Below are 27,050 nucleotides of genomic sequence, written 5' to 3'. Positions count from 1 at the left end.
CTAACACGGCTACCCCCTGATACTTGACACCATGCAAGGCACTAAATTTAGCCATATGGAGTGGAAATTCATCAACCTCAACAAAAAACTTGCACAGATACAGACAGACATCATCTTCCTCTCCAAATGCAAACAGATGGACATCATACCAAATGGACTGAAGGTAAAAAATCCATTGCAATCAACATGCTACACCGACTATGGTGAGAGACTGTGCCACACACTCTCAAAGAAACTGAGGAACCACCTGATCAGCATCCTGTACAGCAGACAGGAGAAGATCAAGAATGAGCTCTCAGAACTGGAGACTCTCATACAATACCAACCTTCCACACAAACGTCCACCTGGCTGGACTTTACAAAAATGAAACAAGCCATTTACAATGCACACTTCACTTCTCTACAGAGGAAAAAGGACAGTAAGCTATCTAAACTCCTACCTGCCACAGGGGGCTACAACAGAGGTACCCTCAACTCATCTAACAACATTGTCAATCTTTCCAACCACACACTTAGGACAGACTCTTCTGCTGGGCTATCTCGGGGACTCTCTGTCCCACCATCCCCACGAACACAATACAGTTCTGCGGTGATCTGGAAGCCTACTTTCGTCGTCTCCGACTCAAGGAATATTTTCAACACACCACTGAACAGTGCACTGACCCACAGGAACCTTCCTACCAACACTACAAGAAGAAGAACTCTGCGTGGACTCCTCCTGACGGTCGAAATGACAGACTGGACCTCTACATAGAGTGCTTCCGCAGACGTGCACAGGCTGAAATTGTGGACAAACAACATCACTTGTCCCATAACCTCAGCCGTACAGAACTCAATGCCATCCACAGCCTCAGAAACAACTCTGACATTATCATCAAAGGGACTGACAAAGGAGGTGCTGTAGTCATAGTGAACAGGTCGGATTATGAATAGGAGGCTGCCAGCCAATTCTCCAAGACCACATTCTACAGGCCACTATCCTCTGATCCCACTGAGGAATACCAAAAGAAACTACACCATCTGCTCAAGAAATTCCCAGCTACAGTACGGGAACAAATCTACATGGACACCCCCCCAGAACCCCAACCAGGGTATTCTATCTGCTATCCAAGATCCATAAACCCGGAAACCCTGGATGCCCCATCATCTCAGGCATTGGCACTCTTATAGCAGGATTATCTGGCTATTTGGACTCTCTCCTCAGACCCTACGCTACCAGCACTCCCAGCTATCTTCGAGACACCACCGACTTCCTGAGGAAACTACAATGCATTGGTGCTCTTCCTGAAAACACCATCCTGGCCACCATGGATGTAGAAGCACTTTACACCAATATTCCACATGAGGATGGACTACAAGCTGTCAGGAACAGTATCCCTGATGAGGCCACAGCACGCCTGGTGGCTGAGCTTTGTGACTTTGTCCTCACCCACAACTACTTCAGATTTGGGGACAACTTATACCTTCAAGTCAGTGGCACTGCTATGGGTACCCACCTGGCCCCACAGTATGCCAACATTTTTATGGCTGACTTAGAACAACGCTTCCTCAGCTCTCGTCCCCTAGTGCCCCTCCTCTTCTTGCGCTACATTGATGACATCATCATATGGACCCACGGAAAGGAGGCCCTTGAAGAATTCCACCTGGACTTCAACAATTTCCACCCCACCATCAATCTCAGCCTGGACCAGTCCACACAAGAGATCCACTTCCTGGACACTACAGTGCAAATAAGTGATGGTCACATAAACACCACCCTATACCGGAAACCTACTGACCGCTATACGTACCTACATGCCTCCTGCTTCCATCCAAGACACATCACACGATCCATTGTCTACAGCCAAGCCCTAAGATACAACCGAATTTACTCCAACCCCTCAGACAGAGACAAACACCTACAAGATCTTTATCAAGCATTCGTAAAACTACAATACCCACCTGGGGAAGTGAGGAAACAGATTGACAGAGCAAGACGGGTACCCAGAAATCACCTACTACAGGACAGGCCCAACAAGGACAATAGCAGAACACCACTGGCCATCACATACAGCCCCCAGCTAAAACCTCTCCAGCGCATTATCTACGATCTACAACCTATCCTGGAAAATGATCCCTCACTCTCACAGACCTTGAGAGGCAGGCCAGTCCTCGCTTACAGACAACCCCCCAACCTGAAGCAAATACTCACCAGCAACTACATACCACACCACAGAAACACCAATCCCTGTAGCAAACCTCGTTGCCTACTCTGTCCCCATATCTACTCTGGCGACACCATCAGAGGACCCAACCACATCAGCCACACCATCAAGGGCTCATTCACCTGCACATCCACTAATGTTATATATGCCATCATGTGCCAGCAATGCCCCTCTGCCATGTACATTGGTCAAACCGAACAGTCCCTCCGCAAAAGAATAAATGGACACAAATCGGACATCAGGAATGGTAACATACATAAGCCAGTAAGTGAACACTTCAATCTCCCTGGTCATTCTATTACAGATTTAAAAGTTACTATCATTGAACAAAAAAACTTCAGAAACAGACTTCAAAGAGAAACAGCAGAACTAAAATTCATTTGCAAATTTCAGAGTAGCAGCCGTGTTAGTCTGTATCCGCAAAAAGAACAGGAGTACTTGTGGCACCTTAGAGACTAACAAATTTATTAGAGCATAAGCTTTCGTGGACTACAGCCCACTTCTTCGGATGCATACAGAGTGGAATAAATATTGAGGACACACACACACACACACACGCACGCACACACACACACCATAAACAGGTGGGAGTTGTCTTACCAACTCTGAGAGGCCAATTAAGTAAGAGAAAAAAACTTTTGAAGTGATAATCAAGATAGCCCAGTACAGACAGTTAGATAAGAAGTGTGAGAATACTTACAAGGGGAGATAGAAAACTAGACACAATCAACTCAGGATTGAATAAGGACTGGGAATGGCTGAGCCATTACAAACATTGAATCTATCTCCCCTTGTAAGTATTCTCACACTTCTTATCAAACTGTCTGTACTGGGCTATCCTGATTATCACTTCAAAAGTTTTTTTCTCTTACTTAATTGGCCTCTCAGAGTTGGTAAGACAACTCCCACCTGTTTATGCTCTCTGTATATGTGTATATATATATCTCCTCAATATTTATTCCACTCTGTATGCATCTGAAGAGGTGGGCTGTAGTCCACGAAAGCTTATGCTCTAATAAATTTGTTAGTCTCTAAGGTGCCACAAGTACTCCTGTTCTATTTGAAAATTTAACACCATTAATCTGGGCTTGAATAGGGACTGGGAATGGCTGGCTCATTACAGAAGCAGCTTTTCCTCTCCTGGAATTGACACCTCCTCATCTATTATTGGGAGTGGACTACACATCCACCCTGATTGAATTGGCCCTGTCAACACTGGTTCTCCACTTGCGAAGTAACTCCCTGCTGTCCATGTGTCAGTATATAATGCCTGCATCTGTAACTTTCACTCTATGCATCTGAAGAAGTGAGGTTTTTACCCACGAAAGCTTATGCCCAAATAAATCTGTTAGTCTTTAAGGTGCCACCAGACTCCTTGTTGTTTTTGAGGTATAAGCAAGAGATCCCCAGTGTTTAGCCTGGGTTAGCCCTAAGAGATATATAGAGCTTGCTTATTACAAAAGCCTCTATTACCTTTTGAAATTTACAACTAACTGATTTGTGTGTGTATGTGTGTGTATGTTTATCTGCTTTAGCCTTGTAAATAACATTCTTATTTCCTTTTCCTAGTTCATAAATCTTTAGCTAGTTTGTTATAGGATTGGCTACAGGCATTGTCTTTGGTGTGAGATGGAAGGTTTGTGCCCTGCCTCTTAGCAGTCTGCCCCGAGGTTGGTCCTCATACTCTTAAGCCACGACAGTGGCTTGACAATGATGAAGGAGCAAAGGGTGACCCTGAGACAGTCCAGAAAGTGAGGCCCCGTCGCTCCAACTCTCCTTTCCCTTGACAATTGTAAGCCACCCCTCCTGGTTTCCAAAACTTCCCCATCTCTCAGTCTATGGGTTGAGCCGAGAGCTCATACTACAGTCTCATGGATTTCAGTGGGCGCTCCATGCCCTTACTGCTAGCAGGGCGATCAGGCCCCAGGTGCCCCCTAACTTGTCCTCAGTCTCCTCTTCTCTTTCCCTAAGAGCTGCTGCTGGGACAGCTGTGATCAAGCTGCTGGGAGGTATCGGTTTATTCCTGTCTTTGCTGGCAGCAGGATATTTTATTTATCTCCTCTGTGACTTTATCAGGATTGAATGTTCTATAGGTGCCACTTTCATCCATCTTTCCCCCCCTCCGATCGCGGTAGTGTAATGACTATGTCCAGATTAAATATTTACCATCTCGTCTGTACTCACTTGCTTCTCTGTTCCCTTCCTCTTTTAATTAAAGATTTACTAGGTGGGCATTGGTAATTTTTCTGGGCCTTCAAACCAGCCTCTCTTGTTAGTTTTTTTTTTTTTTGTGTGTGTGTGTTTTTTTTTTTTTAAGTGCTTTGTTATCCTAGCTCTGGCAGAGCAATCTGTAAATTAGGTCTCTCTCTCTCTCACACACACACTATCTCTCTCTCTCTCTCTCTCTCCTATACTGCCTTGATAAATCTGTGCAGGGAGTGTCTGGGTAACATATAGCAGCAGCAGCGGCATGCTGCCAAGACAGGGATTCCAGCATGGGCCCGTGGCGGGGCTTTGCTTTCCAGAACACACCTGTCTGCCTGTGATTCCAGCTGGGGTTTGTGGGATGGGAGGGGAGAATCATCATCCAAGATGTCCAGGCGTGGACGTGGGGCTAGATTTTTCCAAAGAACTCATCTCTCATTTAGGCACCTAAGCAAGCAGCTGGATGATTGGAGACCCCGCAGGTTGGGCATTGAACTGATCTGAAAACCTGCCCATTGGTGTCACAGCGGGAGCTGCTGAGTGCAGCGCGCATCACATCTCTGGCCACCTTACTCAAGCCAGAAAGAGTCGAGGATGCTTGGTCACTCGATTATCTTTTGGTTTGTTTCCACTCCTGCTCCGTATCTCTCCCCTGTTAAAGTCCTCGGGATCCAAAAGCCAAGGCCAAGTTCCACTCATCTGTGCAGCAAGACACTGGCTAAGAATTGTGCCCGTCGTAGTGCAAGGGAGACTTCAGGGCTGGAAACCACACAAGCTCAGTCCTTCAGGGATGCCTGTGGGTGTTGTTGGGAGTAAAGGAGGATGTGCCACCCTCCACCCAGAGGCCAAGAATCGTTTAAAGGAGCTGCTAGTGCTGGAGAAGGCGGCCTGGTTCATCCTCCACCATGGTTTGATTTTATTTGAGGCCTCAAACCCAGCTCCCTCAAATCCAAATGCTGAGGAAGTCTGACCCCAAATCTCACAGCACAGGCCCAGCTCCCCCCTGGGCTGAGCCAGAGCCTGGCTCCAAACACCCATGAGCTGTGGGGGACCACCGTAGCTTGGGAAAATCTCTGCTAGCACCCAGCCCCTCACCCCACAAAGAACTAAGGGACGGGGAGACCTTTCCTCCTTGCATTGCCCATGCCCAGTCGCTCCGCTTGGCCAGAAGGTGGCACTGCTGCCCCAAGCTCAGCTTGGCATGGCAGCATTACCATGGCAACTGAAAACACTTCTCCCATCCCCTCATCTGAATAATGTCATGGGTTGAGGGAAGCGCAGCTCTTGTCTCTGGGCTGCTCCCCAGGGGGGCTTGCACCAGTGTGGCTGCATGTGGGGCAGCAGAAGTCACGCTCCAGGGAGACGGCAGTTACAGCTTCTCATTGGGCTTGGGGCCCCCTCAGTCTCCATCCATCCCCCAGCAGCACATACCCCCCCCCCTGAACCCTCACAACTGTGGTGGTTCCCCCGGGGATCTGCCAACTGCCTTGCTTTCCTCCTCTATCCTAGCCCAGGGGCTGTTCTGCATGGGGAGGCTACGGTCACATGGAGCCCACCTCTGCCCAGTCAAGGATGCACCTAGCAGTATAAAAACTTTACGGTGTTTGTTTCTACAGCTACAGTTTCTCTGTCACTTCCCAGGAGCCACATGCTCAAGGTTGCACAGGGCAACCTTGTGGTGGAGCTGGGAATATAACCCAGGTGTTCTATACAGCAAGCCTATACCTCCCTCCCCAGGCTGAGAGTAGATTAGATGGGACCCCATGCAGAGACCAGCAGCTAACATTGAATTGACAGGAGATGCCAGTTCAAAAACAGTGCAATAGCTACCCCTCCCTCTCCCTTCCCCACAGCTCTCCTGTCCTGTCCCAGCCTCTGCTAAGGGAGCTAGCCCTGCACCCCTGTCCTTGCAGGACTTTGCAGAGAGCTGCAGCTCGGTCCCTCAGAAAGGGCTGCCTGCAGCAGTGTTCCAGGGAGAGGTGTGTGAAATGGGTTTAGATCAAAGAAAAAATAGCTTGGACCTTCACCTATAAACTCAAACAGGAGACACATGGCTTTTTTTCATATTGCTGCCTTTCTGTGCTTCCTAGTTCTGTCTGCAATCCAAGGTTGCAGTCCCCAGCAGGGCTAGGCTTACAATTTGCATGGCTGCGTGCTGCCAGAGGTGGGGATGTGGGTTGTGGATGGACTTCTGCCTCCAGTCCCACCAATACAGGGAACACTGGACCGTGAGTCCCTCCTCCCTTCAGACTCACAGGAAGGGCAGGCTGGGCTGCCGGCTGCTGAGTTTACCAGGACAGCAGAGCCAGAAATTGCCCACGAGCGCTGCCCGCACTGATATTTCTACAGTTCTGGGGAAATCAGATGAGCCGTGCTGCCATCTGGGTGCTCTGCTGCACCCTGCCTTGTGAACTCTTCCCACCCCTCAGTTGTCAATTTAAAACGTCAGATTGTCTGATTTCAGTTGACAAAAAAGAAAAATGTGTGATTTTTCAGTTTTGTTTTTATTTGTTTATTTTATGATGATGACTAGACATTTTTCCTGGACATTTTCTGGTGAAAATGAAAAATGTTCCATCTTCATCTGAAATTTTCAAAAGCAAAAACCAATCATTTCCCATCCTTCTCTGTTGCCTACTGGAGATAGGTCCATTGCACAAGATACTGAAATAGCCTTCAACTTAGGGAACACAATTGCTGATACACTGTCTATGGTATTTCTATAGCATATCATCCATCCAGCCACACTGTATTTGTATAACAGCCTGAACAATCACTAAAACAAAGAGCAAGCCAACCGAGGGTGACCATTTCAGCTTTGTCAGACAAAACACCGACAGAAGTTTGGGAACTGTCCCTACTGCCATGTCTAAGCATTGAGAAGTCAGGAAAAAGAATGAGGAGTACTTGTGGCACCGTAGAGACTAATAAATTTATTTGAGCACTTCGTGAGCTAAAACCCACTTCATCAGATGCATGCAGTGGAAAATACAGTAGGAAGATATATATATACACAGAGAACATGAAAAAATGTGTGTTGCCATACCAGCTATAGCGAGAGTAATCAATTAAGGTGAGGCTCAGCCCGGTGTTTTCACAGCCCCAGAGCCAGGTGCCCAGTTCAAGGTTTGCTTGGCTTGTTTATGTCTCCTCCACACACGGTAAATGGGAATACAATCTGTGCTTCCATCAGGGTCAGTATAATTATCCCCTGATGTCCTGATACAGCAGATTAAAACGGCACATCAGTAATTCAGGCAGGAGAGGGCTTAAGGGCCTGCTCCTGCACAGTATCAAACACCTCTTGGAACGATGCCGAGGCCATTTCAACTCCCCAAGCGCTGCAGTTTACAGGAGGCATGCAGCACATTGCAGGATTGGGCCCTATATGCCCATGTATTTGGCTCACAGAAATGCGTCTAAAGAAGCAGCAGCTATAGTTAAATTCTTCCTGATTAAAAGGCTGCTGTCCAAGTTTAAAAAAACAAAACAAAACAAAACAGTTAATCCATCCACCCATCTTCCTTCCATGTTTTACTAGATCAGTGCTCCATTGCACTGGGCACACACACAGAGATGCAATCCCTGACTCAAAGAGTTTACAATCTAAATAGACAGAATTGTAAGGAACATGGAGAGGTGACGTGACTTGCCCGAAGTTGTCCAGGAAATAAATTGCAGAGCCAGGACTCGAACGCTGGTGTCCTGACTCCAGTCCAGTGCATTAGCCCCTCTAAATCCACCACTGACTCACTTTGGGGCTGTTCCTAGAGCGATCTATATCTGTAAGTAGGTAATTAATAAATATGGTGCTGGTAGATGCCATTCAACAATATATAGTATTTGTGATGCTGGCAGACCAAATGCCAGCTCATGCCAAGGTCCCCATGCCTCAATTGAACATGGAAAAAATACACAGCTGGAATCAGTCTAGCTCACCTGAGTGTTAATATTGTTAAAGTAGGTATTAAGATTACAAGCATGTGTTTAGACTTTACTGAACGCATGTGAGTTGCTGCATGCATTAATCTCACTTATAACAACATCTGTATCCCATATTGTAAGGTAATATTTGAGCGGTTGTCACGAAAGCCTCTGTGACTGTGTAAGCCACCAGACAGAAGAAAGACATTAACTAGTGTGAAGTGCCGATCTCCAACAGAAGGTGTTATGTCTGCCCAAGAGGGAAGGTCCATCAACACTAAACAGACTATTGTGGGACATGGAAGAGGAGAAAAGACCTTTGTTCCTCTGCTCTTCCCCCAGCCCATAAAGATGTGTCATACTAGTGGATTCCTCCCATCAGCTGAATTTGCCAATCAGAGCACATGGGCTAAGGGAATAAAACCCCACACAGAAGGAACAGAGTACCTCTGTGCTGCTTGGACTCTGGAGGGCAAGGTTTCTAGGCATAAGCAAGAGATTCTCAGCTCCTTAGCTTGGATTAGCCCTAAAGAACATAGAGGATGTGCTTATGATAGCAGCTTCTATTTTTGAAACTTAAGATTGTTATTCATTTGTGTATCTATGTTTACCTGCTTTAACCTTGTAAATAACGCTGTTTCCTTTTCCTATTAATAAATCTTTAGATCATTATCTTTGGTGTGAGATCTAAGGTGCAACCGACTAGGGGTAAGTGACTGGTCCTTTGGGACTGCAAGTAACCTGAATATTACTAAAAAGCAACAGAGGGTCCTGTGGCACCTTTAAGACTAACAGAAGTATTGGGAGCATAAGCTTTCGTGGGTAAGAACCTCACTTCTTCAGATGCAAGTGAAGAAGTGAGGTTCTTACCAACGAAAGCTTATGCTCCCAATACTTCTGTTAGTCTTAAAGGTGCCACAGGACCCTCTGTTGCTTTTTACAGATTCAGACTAATACGGCTACGCCTCTGATACCTGAATATTACTGTGATTCTTGGTGTAAGGGACCATCTATCATAAAGGCACATTCATCTGGGTGGCGAGATAGACTGAAGTACCCAAGAGGACCATCTATGACTCCATGTTTAGGCTGTTTTAATGCCTGAGCAGTTTACACTTAACACTTGGGTGGTGAAATCTAAGTATACAACTCGCAACCCATCTGGGGTTTGTGCCCTGGTTCCTAACAGTTTGCCCTGAGGTTGGTGCTCAAGCTCTTGAGTCACTACAGACAGCTTGACGGTATAGTTCCTGGGTTTTGTCGGATCAATAAACTATCTTGTTATGCGCTATAAATGGCTTCCTCTGTGCGGCTCTTAACAGGGACCTTGGGCAAGTGATGTAGCTTTTCAATTACCCCATCTGTAAGATGGCAGCAATGCTTGACTGCGTCATGGGGGAAGGAGATTAGGAGACGTCAACAATGATGGCAAAGCAACGTAGACACTTAGCATGAAAGCTGCTACCTAAGTGCACAGCGTACGTATTACCCAGGGGCCTCATTCCCCAGCATTCCTCATGTCCTCAACACATGGCTCATATACAGAGTTGCCAACCCCAAGGATTCCAAAAACATGAGTAAGGCCCCAACTAATCGTGAGACTGGCTGAAAATTCATGAGATTTTTAAAAGAACACAGTTAGGATCTTTTTTGCCTTCTGCCTTTTGAAGCGTTAAAGGGTCACATATTTCAAACTTTTCTCCATCAGCAAGAAGGCTAGAAATTTACGTTTGTTCTTAAATGAAAGATGAGATTCTGGTGTATTCACGACTCCAGGAACTGGGGATTTAAGAAAAACACCAAATATCCCAAGACACTCTATACCATTCCCCTCCTCCCCCCTTGGCCCTTTCGTGCCTCTCCTTCCCTCCCTAATAAAATCCTAGAGTTTCCATCCTGATCTTCCTCCAGGGATAGGTCAAATCAGAGAGCTGCCAACATCCCAAGAGAAGCTCAGTGCGAGCAGAGGAAGAGACCCCCCTCCTGATGACTGATGCTGCTGACACCGGCTGATGGACCAAGAGGCAGGCGCTGCCTTTTTTAACTAAATTAGAAACGCAGCACATATGGATCAGCAGCTGCAGAGGTGTCTCTGGAGAGCTTCCATGCTATTAGGATTAATCAAATGTAAATAGAAAGAAGAGTTCTCCGCCACCCCCACTGCAATTCCATTCTTTTCCCTATTCTTCTTTTTGGTCAGGTTTGGTGTTGAAGTATTCCTCCTTGGATGGATTCTCACCGCAGTACTGACTAGGGCACCCTCTATCAGCAGGTCCACCTTGCTCTGAGGGACCGCGAAGCCAGGAGGGTCTTCGGGGGACTATGATTCAAGCTGTTCAATGCCTCTTCTGCTCTATAAAGGTTCCTCGAGAGCTTGGCCTATTCCAGTGAGGCTGCCGTAGGAGGGGAATCCTGGTTTGTATGACTGGAAACTCTCTGGGGCAGGGGATCTTTGCTCGGTGTGTGAACAGCACCTAGAACCATAGGCCTGGTCCATGGCTGAGCTCTTAGGTGCTACGGCAATACACAGAGATAGAAGTAAGAAGTTGGACTGCTACTCAGACTACCTCAGGTCAGTGCCTGGCTTTGCCACAGGCTCCCCGTGTGGCCTTGGGCAACTTGCTTGTCTCTCTGTGCCTCAGTTTCCACCTCCGTAAACCGAGGATAACAATACTTCCCTGCTTCACAGGGAGGTTGTGAAAATAACAGTGCTTGTGGGGTGACGAGGGTCATAGACAGAGCCCACTAATAGGCTCCTGTTCTGTACTTGAAGGCCTTGTTGACCGTGGGATCAGAACTATCCCTAGCTATAGCAAGGCCAAGGTCAAAACCATTGTTGCTGTATATTTGGACAGGATATTGGACAGAATTTCCCCACCCCCCGCGAACTATGCTGCAAATGAGCTACGAGTATGGTCTGGTCAGCACAGCTCTCAGACAGTATCTCTGCCCCCACTGGTCAGGAAACAGTGAGAAGTCAGACTCTTGGACCAGGTTGGGAACATTCTTAAAGGAGAGCAGGGGCATGCCAGAGAGGGCTACCTTACAGGGGAGAGCCCTGGCCTTCTCAGCCCTGACCTCTCCCTCTAGTTCTGCAGGGGTAGAGCCTGTGCTTTTCCCTAAAGGCGCCATGCTCCCCCAGTGCAGTAGCCATAGGCCTGGGCTTCAGAGAGGGAGGGTGATCTTCTGGGTAAGTCACAGGTCAGGGACTCAGGAGAGCTGGATTTAATTCCTGGCTTCTCCAAAAAAAAAAAAAAAAACACCACCTCCCTGTGTGACCTTGAGGAAGGCACAGGACTGGAAGGGACCCTCTGAATCACAGGCAGCCCTGTCATAGAATCCCATTCATAAACTGTGCAAGCTCCATCTGCAAACTAGTTAGGTTGTGCTGCTTAACTTCTCTGCCTGATGAGACTATTACTTCCTTTGTGCATCTTGTCTGTCTACAATGATAAGCTCTTATGGCAGGAGCTCACGGTGCGTATGCAGAGCCCACAGCATGACTGGCCTCTGATCTCAGCTGGGCCCGGAGGCCACTACTGCAGTATAAAACATGACCGGGCCTGGGTTCGACTCCTGAGTGTGGCCCTGATTTCTTGTTTGTGAATCTGATCATCTCATGAGTTGGTGCGTGGGCCTGGCCTCTTTGAGAGAGAATAGCAATGAGGCAATTTTACACAAAACCACAAGCTCTCCACGTCCTTGCCTTAATATTTGTAATTAGCAAACTTTTTAGACTTTTTTTTGGATCAATATTTTATTAGGTAGGGAGCTGGGGTAATTTTTGCTTATGGCATCTTTTCTCCACGTGACTGCAGCCTGGACTGCTAGGAATAATTAACTTTTTGCTAGTTACCTTTAGTGAGCTAATAAATCTTTAATGCTAGCTGGGAATTTGGCAATGGAAATCTAGTCAACAACCTCAAAACTTAAAGGAAAGGGAGAGGACAGAGTGAGAGAGAAGTGGGGAAAACCTGTAAGGAGGAGGTGGTTTGGGGCTAAGAAGTAATGGAATTCGACTGAGACTGCTTTGGTGATGAGAAATGTTTATATACAAATGAAAACAAGTCCTGATGATGAACAACAAGGGAGCTGGCTGTCGAGTGGCTATATGCATTCTCATCTCTTTCTTGCATTAATTAATCATAATTAATACCACTATAAATGAATAATAATTTAGTAATAAGCGATGGATTGCTCGGCTGAGAACCAATACGATAGATTAGAACTGGTGCGAATGAGTCAGTAGGGGGCATCTTCCTTTTGAATCATTACTGGTCCCAATGTCCCCGTGCCAGCTTAGGGGGCTCTGTCCTACTGAAGGTTTCAAACCATGGTGCTAGGCACAGTCCAAGGTGAAGCACACAATAAAAGAGAGTCTGTTCTCCAAAGAACTCTCGCCCTTTGGTTAAAGGGAAGACTTTGGGGCCCACGTGGGTAAAACTGACACAGTGGAAACACTAGATTTTCAAAAGAAGAAATTCAGGGTGCTGAAGTCCCTGGTCTGGGCTTGTAAACATTTGATTATTTTTGTCCAAGTTGCAACAAAAACCTCAGTTTTTGAAACCTGCCACATTTTTGTCATCTCCTGACACCAGACACAATAGCAGAAGCTCAATACAGCAGGACAGCATCTTCCACAAAGAGTCCCCAGGTGTCTTGCAGTTTAAAGACCAGTAATAAGCCACATCCAGCATAATCCTTCCCTCCCCCCGTGCCTTTGTCATTGTGATTTAAGAACTGTAAAGGATTTGGCTTTCCAAATTTCAATGGGAAGATGATTCTATAGCCACCGGGCATCACTGTGGATAAAAAAACAAAACAAAACAAACTTCGCTCTGAGTGTTTGGATTGCAAACCGCCTTCCAATCTGCTAGTGCAACATTTAATTTAAGAACCTGTTGGGAAGGTGGGTATGGTGCCCCGCTGAGCCAGGAAGAAGTGGAAATGGCAGAGAAATTGTGTTTACTGGTGTTCTGATCCAAATTATAAAACATCCAAACCAGCAACCTAAATACGACTCATTGTCTCCTTCCGTTGTGGGGTGAAGCAGAGGGTATTGGATGCATGGAAGGGGTTTTGATCATAGATTAAATCAGTGCTGCATTAAAGACATAGTCACTACAGGCCTGTGCCTAGGGCCCCAGTTCCTGGAGTCATGTGATGAGATGGAAATCTCAGCTTTCATTTTAAAAAAATAATAATAAGTTTCCAGCCCACCTGGTCAGGAAGAAAAGCTTGAAAATGTACCCGAATGTAACCAATGCCTGAGTCTGAAGAGAGCCTGAAATAGCAACTCTGAGAGGGGTGAGCTGCCCTGTGCATTTCAGGGGAGTGTAACCTCCAAACTCTCACTGCTCCGGGGGGGGCCCTCCACACACCAGCAGAGGGTGTGAATGGAGCCTTTCACCTCTAGGTGGCTGGTTTCAATTCAGTCCAGGTCGACAAAGTCCAAAAGTTGTTATTGTCTGATAGCTCTTCAGTTGCCCCTTCCAGAAAAAAACTGGGGCCCCCAGTCCAGCTGTAGTGGACAGGTGTCCCATGAAGACCCTTCCAATTAGCACTAATCACCTACCCTGCAGGTAGGCTCAACAGTGACCAATGGGCTGCAGAGATAGGCCTCCCCCTCAGCCGTGGAGGTGGCTCTCCTAGGGGAGGGCTGAAGCACAAGGTGGCGGGGCACAGTTTGTCCTGCGGGTGCCCATGCCATGTCTGTCCTGTGGGTACAGAGGCCTTCAGTCTCCAGGGCTGTCAGGCTGGAAGCTTTTGCCAGAGGAGGAAGCTCGATGGAGATGCGGGAGGAGGGTTTTTTCTCCCCTTAAACCATGTGTCTGGGCAGAATTTGTCTGGGAAACATCCAGTAATTCCTCAAATTCTTTTTGGAGCAGGAGGCTTTCACCAGGGCTGTCTGCCTGCTGTCCTCTTCCGATTGCCTTTCCATAGGCTTTAAGGCCAGGAGGGTCCATGAGATCATCTCGTCTGATCTCCTGTATGATACAGGCCATTGCATGTCCCCCGGTTACCCCTATATTGAGCCAAACGATTTCAGTTAGACTAAAGCATTCCAGGCCTCAGACTACACTGTGATGTGCCACAGGCAGAGAACAGGCGGGACCAAGGTGCCACCAATGCCTTAGGGTCCTGGAACAGCAGGGAATTCATTAGGTGGGATATGCCCAGATGAGCCCACCAGGCAACCCATACCACCAATCCACTGCAGAGGAAGGGGAAAATGCCCCAAGACCCCTGCCAATCTGACCTGGGGGGGGGGGGAGATTCTTTCCCGTCACCTAATCTGACAAACAACGTGGCCCTGAACAAGACACACCAGCCAGACAGCTATAAAGAGGATTCTCCCAGCTACCTCAGAGCGCTGGGCCACCCTGTCCAGTGCCCCATCTCCAGCTGCGGCCAATCCCTGATGCTTCAGAGGAAGACCCCCTCACCCCTCAACGCATCTGGCAAACTGCATCGGAGGAAAAAATTCCTGCCTCACCCCAGCAGGCGAGTGGCTGAAGCCCTGAAGCGTGAGTGTTGATAATACTTATTGTCTCAGTGCAGAGTTGCAAACCTTATGAGCAGGTTGAGGACAAGGCAGGCAATCCTGTTCCCTACCATGGTCCTTTGACCCGCACCCAAATGCCTGGTGTTGCATTCTTTACCCACTGTAATGAGTTGAGCTTTGTTCTTTCCTAGCCTCCCCCTTCCTTTCCTTCTTGTTTGCTGAGAGGTGTGTGAGGGTGTATGGGGGAGTGTTCAACCCTGCCGTGATCACGAGGGTGGAATCTTTCATCAGTGCTAAATACACTTGAAAAACTGAAAAAGGGGTCAGTGTTTCCTCTAAGCCGCTTGGGGCACATTCCAGTCCTTCCCTGTTAGCCTAGTGAATGGGTTAATTATAGATAGGAGAGTTGCTACAGAAGAACTGCCCCTCCCCACCTAAATGCCCTTCCTGTAGGGCCAAACCTCAAATGCCAGGATGCTTCGGATCTTGCTGCCCGGTTTTCTGGGTTATTTCTCATGTTTACAGAAGCCTCTGCACTTCCAGGTTCCAGATGCAACTGGAAACCCTAAAATCCCACCCCCAGGAAGGGCTGTTGTTATGATTGTTTATATATATTGCAGTAACACCAGGAGGCCACGGGCCCACTGTGCTAGGCGCTGTACGCTCATATATTCATGAGATGGTCTCTGCTCCGATGACATTACCCGTCCCAACTGGCAGCAGATGTGGAGCAATGCAGGATCTTTCCGATTTGGGCCCGCTGGCCTTAGGTCACTGAGAAACCAAACAACTCTCCACAAGGGCTGTGAGGGGGAAGCAGGATCAGGGAGATTGAGAAGGGGAGAGGCTCAAGGAAGTTGGGAAGAAGATTTCTCTGATAGATTCTTTGATTTTTAAGGGCAGAAGAGACAATTGTGATGATCTACTCTGACCTCTTGCATAACCCCAGCTAGGGAACCTCCCACTGTGATCCCTGCATCCAGCCCAATAACTTGGAGGTGAGCTAGAACATCCGCCTTAGAAAGACACATGCTTTTGATGTAAAGATGTCAAGTCATGGAGAATTCACCACGTCCCTTGGGAAGCTGTTCCAACGGTTAATTACCCTCGCTGATGCAAATATTTTATTTCCATTTTGAACTTTGCCAACTTCATCTTCCAGCTGTCAGATCTCATTCTGCCTGTGCACGGTAGATTAGAGAGCCCGCTAGTAACAGATAGCTTCTCTCGGGAGGTAATAATTACAGAACACAAACAGGTCGCTTCGTAGATCCAGGCCCCATTTGGCCTTAGGCAACCAGAGTCCTAGAAATCTTTTCCAGAAGATGAGATCTCGCTAGATTTCCAGCCTACCTTTGCATACCCAAGGAAATAAGAGACACTTAAACGTGCAGCTCCTTATCTGAACCTACAAAATGGTATGATTCTGTTCAGGGATGGATACACTTTTACTCCTCTTTATTCTCCCCAATACCTCAGGGTTTTGCTTTTTGCAAGGTGCCAATCATTTAGCAAACACCAGACCCCCTCTCTTTCCCCCACAGCAGATGTCTCTCCTAGTTTGTCAGCAGTGGAATGGCTGTCAGAGGTCTACATTATTTATCCGCTCTGTAACATTTACTGGGATTTAGTGTTTAATAACTGTCACTCCAATATATCTTTTCTTAATCCCCTCAGATCTGGCGCTGTAGCAATTTTAAATATTTATCAACGCAGTTTGTGTGTTCACTGTTAAGGCTGCAATTTTCTTGTAATTAAAGATTTACAAGACACTACTCAAGATTTAGAAAGGATTGGTAAAGATCAAAGCTGTTTAGTATTCGTGCTGGAAGTCATCAGCTTCCTGGAGGTATTATGTAGGACCGGAGAGTTCGCCCTACGCATGTAACAGCACAGATCCCACTAGGGCAGACAGCTTTTGTTTATTTTTGCCTTTGCTTTTTCTTCATCTTTTTATGCCCAACGTCGCTCTTTTCGTTGACAGATATTTGGAGTGGGAACTCATGACAGCAGAGCTGAGTGCATACACTGTGCACAGTTCTGCTGATACACCTCACACCTGCCCGACAGCACTTCCTGCCATTGCAACTTCGACCCCTCCCCCCCGCCGCCCACCTCTCCTGCTCACAGCTGTGCCACCACTGCAACTCAGGCTACGTCTACGCTACGGGGGGGGTGTGTGTCGATTTCAGATACGCAAATTCAGCTACGGGAATAGCGTAGCTCAATTCGACGTATCTGAACCGACTTACCCCGCTGTGAGGACAGCGGCAAATCAACCGCCGCAGCTCCCCCATCGACGGCGCTTACTCCTACCTGGACTGGTGGAGTACGCGCGTCGATTCGAGGACCGATTATTGCGTCCTGACGAGACGCGATATATCGATCCCCGAGAGATCGATTTCTACCTGCCGATCCGGGTAGTGAAGACCAGCCCTCAATCCCAACCTTGCTATTCTAGTCCAAGAATTCTCCCACCCCCATCAATGCCCCTTAATCTTGACCTGCAGCACTCCCTTGTAAGCCAGTGGGCTAACACACCAGCCCGTCCACTAAAGAACAATCTCCAGGAACAGGATTCCTGTCCCCTTTCTTCAGGGCCTAAGTTTTATTTCTTCAGGATAAAACTATTTAATGCTAGTTCAGCATTTCAATGGCCTCCTTTCCCCCTGATCCCAGGTCCCTCTGCAGGTGGCTGTCTAATCCCTACAGTGGCGGTTTTCAACCTTTTTTCATTTCAGACGCCTAAAAAAATTCAAATGGAGGTTAGAGTGACCAGACAGCAAATGTGAAAAATCGGGACGGGGGGGTGGGTGGGGGGAGTGTAATAGGAGCCTATATAAGAAAAAGACCCAAAAATCAGGACTGTCCCTATAAAATCAGGACATCTGGTCACCCTAATGGAGGTGCAGACCCCTTTGGAAGTCTTAGACAATGTGAGGATCCCCAGGGGTACACTGACCACAGGTTGAAAACCATTCCACAGCCTGTCTGCCAGGGAGTCAAGACAAACCCCTCTGATCTCTTCTCCTTTCTTAGCCTGCTGCTCCCTGCAAGATTATCCTTTATAAACCATCTATCTGGAAATCACATATAAACTGAGTTCTCTTTCCCTGCCCTACACTCTCCTGCAGAAACCTTCCTGGGTTGCTCCCTATAGCTCTCACCCACAGCTGAGCTACTTGCTGGCTTTTATGGGGACCACATGATCTCCAACCCATCCCTGGCCTTAGCATCAGCTGGGCAGCAACTGATTAGTCACAGGCGGGGCTGGATTCAACTCCCCTTAAAGGGCCAGACGCCCTGTGGCACTCCTCTCCCAGGGGTGCAGGATGTCATGGTGGTGGAAACATGGCATTTTGCCCTGCTCAGCACAAGTGCAATCCCAATAGCAGGTGAGCTTCATTTCCTGGAGAGGCAAGTGCTCTGCACCTTTGGAAACCAAGCCGGGCATGAAGAATGCTGGGGCAATTGCAGATTTGGGGTGTGTTACAGGCGTGCAAGGCTGGGGCAGTCAGCTTAATGCACATCCTTTGCAAAGGATAACACAGAGGGCTGGGCAGAGGGATTTTTGTGGCAGTGACTGCTTATGCAGTGAGAACAGTGCCTTAATTAAATGGTTGTCCCTTTCAGATAAAGCTCATCTGCATATCGGATTGACCCTGGCCCTTGTCCCCATTAGCGCTGAACCAGGTCTCTGGAAAGGCCAGGATGCCAGGGTGGGAGAGCCATGAGGTCAGATTGGCTCTGTCAAGGGAGGGATAAGAGCTATCTGGGTTGAACAAAGCCAATCAATTGTGAGGTGCTTTCAAGAAACAGCCCTCTGTGCTTTGCCTCGGCCCTCCTCTAATTTCTGTATTCCGTGTCAGTTTCCATTGCCTCAGTGCTACGCACACAATTGTTATTGTGTATTAATATTCAATTCTCATCAGCACAAATGCAGCCCTTCCTTTCTTTTCTTTTTCTTTTGCTGCATGCAAATCTGAAACCGATTTTTCTCCTAATTAAGATTGAACATTGTTCCAGAATGACATGGCAGCAGTGAGATTATAAAAAGGTCCCAGGTGTTTCACGTGACTGGCTAAAAGCTGTGAGCGGACTCAGAGGTGGATCTGAGACACAGCATGTTTGCCTGCAAGATGTTTCTGAAACATAACCACAGCTCGTTCCTTTCTCCTGGTCATCCTTCAGCAAATGAGACATTTTGCTGCATGTTGGGCTATGAATCCAGGGAGAGGCAAGCACAAACAACCCCCTACCAGCAAGTAGAAGCTTTGAACTTGTGACCCTCAAAGATCTTGGGGGAGCCTTTAGTAGGATGGAGGGGTTAAATGCTGTGTCCTGGCTGAAGTCTAGGAAGAGAAACAATATTGGCTTCTTTTGGTCATATTTTACACTTTCTGTCAGAAGATCTCAAAGCACCTTAACAGCATCAGCTGGAGCCCAAAGAGGTGAAGTAACTGACCTAAAGAAGTCTCTAGCAGAGCAACGAGTAGAACCCAGATCTCCTGACCTTCATCCCTGTGCTGTAGCGACACTGGAAGTCTGCTGGACAATGGACGGTATTTCAGTACAGGTGTATATTGGCATAACTCCACTGAGTTCAATTATTCTTATTGTTTGTATTTCAGTAGCACCTCATTGTGAACAAAGACCCTATTGTGCGAGGCACTGTTGTAACCCAGGAATCTCCTAGGAGGCACAGAGGGGGTGCATCGGGGATCTCCTGCGTCTGTTATTTACATTCTCGTTCACCAAAGGAATGTTATGTGAGGTCTCTAATAAAAGTCTGTGCCACGCTGGTCATTGATATCATTGTGAAACAAAAGTACGGCTGTTGTGCAAGGGGTTAAGTATGTACACCGAAAATTCTGTTCTAAAGGTCTGTGTCTAGGGACAAGGCCCCAAGAAAGGTGAAACACAGGTTTTCTTTGTATCTATCTGTCTGTTTACATGTAAATTAAGTATTGTCCGGTTCACAATGGGTCTCCTCTCACCAGTCTGAACTGAATGCTAATGAAGGACAGTGAAAACTTCAGAGAGAGAAAAGTAACCAGAGGAACTAGAGAGCGGGAGCCCGGAGAGACTATCTTGACATGCACATCAAAGGGTTTTTTGGGGAAAAGGAAGACGCCCTGTCATCTGTCACCTAGGAAGTAAACGGACCGTGAATTTGCTTCATGAAAGAGAAGTCTCAACCAGGCTGGAGAGAAATTTGGGTGAGACACACTTTGATAGACAGGAGGGGAACTTGTTAGTGAAGTTTAGTCTCTAGAAAGTATGGTATGATTTTATCTTACATGTAACCATTCGTTTCCAATATTCTTACTCACTACCCCTTGAATGTCTGCTCTTTGATAATAAACTTATTCTTGTCTTCATTATAAATATATCGGAGTGCTGTGGGGCTCAGCAAAATATTGATCCCATGTGCTGACAAGCTGGTGTGTGCTGGTTCTTTGGGGACAGCAGGCCTGGTTATTCTGTGGCTGTTGAGTAGAACAGGGGCCGGGCATTCAAAAGGGCACCCCGAGGACTTGAACGTTAGTGTGTGCCTATGGCTAACCTTCAGAGAGAGAACAAGACCCGTGGGTCTGGAAGACAGTGCTTGTGTCGCCAGAGGCTGGGGATTTCAGGGAGCTGATTGACTTCCTTGCACTAAGGGCAGGTGGTGCAGAGGGTGCCTCACAACCCTGGGAAGTGTGACAGCTGTACCAGCAGAGAACAAAAAGACAGCCCGTGCCCCCAAAGAGTTTACAGTCTAAATATAAGACAAGAGAGAACAGGCAGACACAGACAGATGGGGCAGCACCAGGAAACAATGCGCCAATGCTGTTGCCAGAGAGGCACATGTCAGCCAGAGCAATTTAGCCATCTTTAACAGTTGGTGTGCATTGCAAGACACCCTGGTATCATGGCTTGAAAGATGTCCAGGAGCTTGTGTGATTCTTCCTAGACTCATCAGTGGGAATTTCCAGCATGTTAGCCATTCTGCATAACAAGTCCTGGAACGGCCTGTAGTCATTTGGGGTGGATGTAGATGTAGATGACTCAGGGACTACAGCCTCATCCAGGCTGTGAGCCAGGGCAGAAAGGTCCTCTAGTTGGGATTCTTCATCAGAACCCTGAATTGTCTGCTCTGTTGGAGCAGACTGAGCTGGTCGCAAAGCTCCCTTCTGAGGTGAGGAAGAGGATTTAGCCCAGGCCTAGGAAGCAGACACTTGTCTTCTGGCATGGTGCATCTCCCACTGGGCCCACTAAGGCAGGGATATTGATAGGCATAAGAGGAGAGTGGCCAAAGGCAGGAGCGGGGAATACCAAGGAGAAGTGTCCCTCTTTGAGCTTCTATGCCTAGGGTAATGAAACGCAGCCCTTGACTCTCCCTTAGGTGTAAATTGGCCTGGATACCTGACCCCAGGGAGCACATGGATGACATCAACCTACTGCCCTCGCAGATGGAGGATGCATAGTCCTTCCTAAGAGGAGCTGTACCAGCTGGTGTGCTGGGAACACCTTCCAAATGTGCTGTGGTTGATAGTGCTCATGTCTTCGTTACCTTCACCACTGCAAATAAGCAGTTGGCATTGGTAGTAGGGTAGACAGCACCAGACATATTGGAACTAGAAGCTTCGCTGCTGAGAGGTTGGTACCAGGCAATTTATGCAGTGCCAGAGGGTCTGGGGCTTGTGCTATTCTTAACCTCTGAGTCTCAAGAGGTTTTGTGGCTCGCAGAGAAAGGATCTGGTGAAGGAGACCTTCCCCTTGTGAACGCGATGCTCTTTCTTTCCCCATCACCCAAGTTTTTATCAGATAAGGAGGATGCATCTTTGGCAGCAAGAACTTCAGCCCACAGGAAGAGGAGCCAATAGGGAGCACTTTTAGAGAAGGTGCGTGCCGAAGTTTCTGCCCCTTAAATGTTGTAATGAGTCTCGCTCTGTATTATGGTAACACCCTGCTAAACAGCAAGATCTGAGGACTATAGTCCTGTATAATGTCTCTTTAACCAAGGCTAACTGTTGTAATGTTAGTTTTGTTTCTGATATTTACATGGCAAGGATTTGTATACTTGTTAAAACTTCCTAAATAAAATAAATAGTTAACAAACGGACAACAAAAAGAAAAAGAAGACGATGTGCCAACTTCCTGTCCTAGGCACCCAGAATCTGAGGAGGGATGCATTGATCCCTCCAAAAGAAACCTTTGGAAATAAACTCCCTAGCTTTCTGGGTTCTCTCAGAAAAAGATTTAGAGACGGCACATCCCTCTGTAATGTGCCCTTCACCCCAGACACAGCAAGCGTCCGGGTGCCTGTCAGTTAGAGGTGTTACAGTCTGGCGTAAAGGGCAATTTTTGAAGCCTGGAGACCGAGCCTGGTGCTGGGAGGAACTCACAGGCAAAACAAAGGAGCAAGTTTCCTTGTAAAACTCTCAAAAATCACCAACACTAACCCAGATCACCAACTATCCGCGAAGGATCTAGGTAGGTACACAGTGAAGAATAGGCTGCAGAGTAAGTGAAGAACCTGGGACACTGCAAGGTCTGACTCGTAGCCACGGGCACTGAGAAGGAACTGAAGGACCGTTGGGGTCACCCTGCCCTTTATACCTTCAGCCGGAGGCACAAGCACACTCAGGGCATAGATGCAGCCACAATGGATGCTGCTGGCCAAAAAAAGCACGTGGGGACGCATTCACACTGACAATGGCATTTACACAGACAAGCACTCAAAGAAGAACCCATTTCATTCTAGCTTTTTTGTGTCTGTCTGAACCCTTCTGGGGGTGTCTGTCCCTACCATATTGCCAGCTGGCATGCGGAGCACAGCGGCAGCCCTTGCCAGCCTGTGGTGATTGTACCACTGGGGTGGAACATCGCTTCCTTTCACCGTGATTCCATTTCCCTGAGATTTTGCTGCAGACCATATGCTGCCTGGGCTGCTCCTGGACTCCAGCTCTGCTCCGTGCATCCTAAAGGGAAGCAACGCTTGGATCACATAGAGAGGCAGCTCATCAACACTCAGGGCATGTGCTTGGCGGAGAAATAAACATGGCCCTGAAGAGATGAGCAGTTACAGCTGCCGGGAAAGAACAGGTGACACTTTGGTAACCACCACCTGGATTAGGGCTGACGGGGCCTCCGTATAGTGCCACAAAGGTTTCGTCGCCTGTCTCGGGGTGGGGAAGATCATTGCTATAAACTGGAAGGGAGAGCTTAACGGCCTCTGCATCAGGACTGCTACACCCTCTCTTCTGTTGTGACACATATTCAAGACCGGAAGGGAAACGTAGCCCTTTGTCCTTCCAAGCTAGCGGAGCTGAATTCCATGCAGCTCACCCCAGGGGAGAGTGTTTTGTGTGTGATCTTAAAAACCCAACTTCCGCTCTGCTCTTTGCAGCTGCTAAGGATCCTGTGGCACTTTTTGTGAGTTCAGGAGGTTTGTTCTGGTGTGCTTGGGCGGAAATCTCCCCTCTCGTCTCCGTGCCGGTTTGCCGGCATAGTGTTGCCATGCCCCCCACCCCAGAGATGGCCGGGATAAGTCTTTCCTGTGTGTAAAGCCCTTTTAAGATGGAAGTTGCTCTGTAAGCGGAAGCTTTATTCTTACCATACAATGGACTGTCTCATTTTAATGTCTCTCAGAGCTATATTTGAGGAAGACTAGGTAGCAGCGAGTCCTTCTTGGCCAGGATATTCCTTTGTGGGAGGCGATGGGGGGTGGGGTGGGGTGGGAATCCAGATTCTATTCCTGGCTTTGCAGCTGCATGGCCTAGGGCAAGTCACGTCCCCTCAATGTGCCTCAGTTTCCCCATCTGTAACGCGTGGTTGATCATCTTTACTTACCTCCCAGGGGAGCGGTGAGCTAAATCCAAGGTTGTAAAGTGCTGCTCACCCCTGTACACAGGTGTAAGGCTGGTGATCAGGAGGAACCACTGCTTGTCACAGAGAAGAAGGGTGGCCTTGTGGTTAAGGATGGCTTGGGACTCAGGAGGTCTGGCTCCAAATGTTGGCTCTGCTGTGATCTAAGCTCCCTGTGCCCCAGCTCCCATGGGGATGATAATCCTCCTTTTCTCCCACTTTCTCTGGTCTGTTTCGATTGTAAGCTTGTCAGGGCAGGCGCTGTCAGTCAGTGTGTGTATGTACAGCGCCGTGCACCAGGGGGCCTGTAGGCGCTGCTGTCACACCAATAGCGATGCAGTATGACTAGCTAAAGGGGCAGAGGGCCTGCTTTGTCATTAGAAAGAAGAGCACTACCTCAGGGAAGAGGCCTATCTTGTCTCTCTGCCTGGCTCTTGGCTTCTGGATGGTTTATGATCCCACTCAGTCCATCAGCTCCTCCGCTGTCACATTTGAAAACCCTGGCCGTCTGCAGCGGTATTCAGCGTCTGGCTGACGGCTGAACACGAAGCTCTGCCCTTTGGAGACCGTTACTCGAAGAGATAGCCCGCAACCGAACTCAGGTACAAGCTGGAGCTGTCACTGCAGGCGGCTGGAGCTGCCTGCTTGCAAAAGGTCACTACCCTTCTCTCCCTTTGGCTTCCTTCCTGGGCCTTTCTCCCTCCTGACATATGTACCATCCTTCCCCTCCCTGACATCTCAGATGCCTTCTCCAGCTAGGCCAGATGCAGCCCAATCCGCCTGCTGAAAGCTGAATCGTGCTTCTGCCTTCTCTGGGGAGGGGCTGGGGGCAGGGGCAATGGCTGGGAAATCACTAGCCGAGGGAGCTAGTGCTCTAGTTGTGACCATCAAGGCTCTTCCTGGTGACCCAGAAAATAAAATGCTCCAAGATCCAGTCAGCACAGGGATGAGCTCTAGTCTATTCTCTGCATTCCCTTGCTCACCGGCAGGTCTTTACACCCAGGTTCCAACTAGCCAGGTCCATAACTCAGCTTTGTTGATCCTGTCCGCGCTGCACACAGTACTGACTGTATCCCCAAAGTCCCAGCATGCACTGGGCTCAGCATACAAGGATGGATTCTCTGCTTGTTCCAAAGTCTTGGTCAGTAACCACTCCCTCACCATACATATACACACCTTGACAGTGAGACAGATGGACAACCTGGATGGGCTGCCCCCAGGATGTTCCAGGGCCTACAGAATGAAAAGCACTAGAAACAACAGGAAGGAAGGGGTCAGCCGGAGAGGAGGTGCCAGATGTCCCCGTAAAATCTTACAGTCACTCCGGCGCTTGCTAAAGCACAGAGGCTTGATCCCGTGTGGATTTTACTGTGTTCCTTCTGAGCTGCTCTGATCCACTTTAAACTGGTGATTCCCTGACAGAAAAAACCACCACTTCCCAGCATGGATGACACTCCCTTGATTTATACTTCAGGGGCCCTGGCATCCTCTGCTGGGGAATGGGCTTTCCTGTCTTGGTCTGACAGAGCCGAAGATTGGTGACTGTCAGGGCACCCTCTACAACTCATCTGGTTATTCAGACTTTGCTTGAGGAGGGTCTATCTGCTGCTTCTCTGGCCCCTATCACTGTGCCGCCTAAGCATCCCACAAAGATCCCTGGGCTTATCCTCACAACCTCACTCTGCGCATGGAGAGATGGAGAAATAGAGAGGTGAGGTGACTGGCCCAGGGACACAGAGTGAGCCTGTGGCAGAGCTGGGGATCAAACCCAGATCTTCCACATGTCAGCCAAGTGTCTTAAATCAAAAGGACCACCAGAGGGCTGGAGAGTCCCCGCTTGTCATTCGCTGGCATTTGTTCTGTCCAGGTACGGCCTCTCATTTAGGTCATTCTTAAAAGCCTTTGTTTGCCTCCCCTCCCCCCCTCTCCCCCGATATCCAGGCCCCTGCAAGACGGAGCTTTTCAATAGCTCATCAGAACACACCACAGGCACTCTGTTCTCAATCAAAATAGATTATTCCATGAAAGCAGGTCATAGTCCCCCTCCCACTCACCCCCACACACTCGCTTTAGAACATTCTAAGGTACGGTTTAAATTAAAATTGCAGACGTTCTCGAAAGGTCACCAGGCAGGGCCGGGTTTGCACTGCCATTGTATTTTGTTGCAGTCGTTCCTGCCCAGAGATTATATTAAATGCTATACCACGGCACAGGCAACATTACTCATCGCCTGATAGAACGTTAGCATTGCGGAAGGGAGCAAGGGCTACAAAAATTATCTCAAAATCGCTGCACCATGCAGGAGCTCCTATGTCGGTAGTGGGGCATGTCACATCCTGGGCTGAGTTCTTTTCTTACCCTCCTGAGCACAGGAAGCCCAGCTCTGAGTCCCCCGGCATACAGAACAGCCCAGTGGGGCGTTTGATGAACACAGAAAAGTTGACGAGTCAACTGACAGTGTTTGCACGGGGCCAAGACCGGTGTGATTTGAAATGCGCAAAGTGGTTTAATTGCAAATCAGGACTGTGGAGAGGTTATTCATCCCAAGCCCCAGACAGCTTGGAAATTGACCCTGTGCTGCTTTCCTAGCCCTGGCACCTTTCAATAAACATGATTTAAAAGTAAATTGCCCACTTGAATACAGTAGAAACCAGTTAATTGGGACAAGCTGGGCGAGGCCTATTGTTCCAGTGGAGAGGGGATACAATTTTAGCTTTGAATTCTGAAAAGACCTAGAAGGAAATAAATGAATTAAAACAATTCCTCCCTGATTTCCAACTTCATTTCGTTCTCTGGTAATTGTTGTACTGAAAGGCCAGAGCTCAGAAATGTTTATCTCCTGGCCCGAGCATGGCACTGAAAGGGGGCAGGGGGGGTTCAGGAATGCCTGGGTTCTCATCCCAGTTCTGGCACTAACTGTCTGTGTGACCAAGGGCAAGTCACAGAAGCGCTCTGTTCCTCAGTCTCCCGACCTGTGCAATGGAGATAATAATCATGAGATGGGGGAGGGGGCGGATCAGGTAAGGTTTCAAGCACTTTGGAGAAGACAAGTTCTATATATACTCTGATACATAGATCGCACAGTATGGGGAGGAGGTGAGCAGCCCTCAGTAGTGAAAGAACAGGTTAAGGATTATTTAGAATACCTGGACATGCACAAGTCCATGGGTCCGGATCTAATGCATCCAAGGGTGCTGAATGAGTTGGCTGATGTGATTGCAGAGCCATTGGCCATTATCTTTGAAAACTCGTGGCAACTGGGGGAGGTCCCTGACGATTGGAAAAAGGCAAATGTAGTGCCCATCTTTAAAAAAGGGAAGAAGGAAAATATGGGGAACTAGAGACTGGTCAGCCTCACC

Source organism: Trachemys scripta, chromosome 4, assembly GCF_013100865.1.
Source record: "Trachemys scripta elegans isolate TJP31775 chromosome 4, CAS_Tse_1.0, whole genome shotgun sequence".
In the NCBI taxonomy this organism is placed as follows: Eukaryota; Metazoa; Chordata; order Testudines; family Emydidae; genus Trachemys; species Trachemys scripta.
This window is presented reverse-complemented; position numbering follows the sequence as displayed.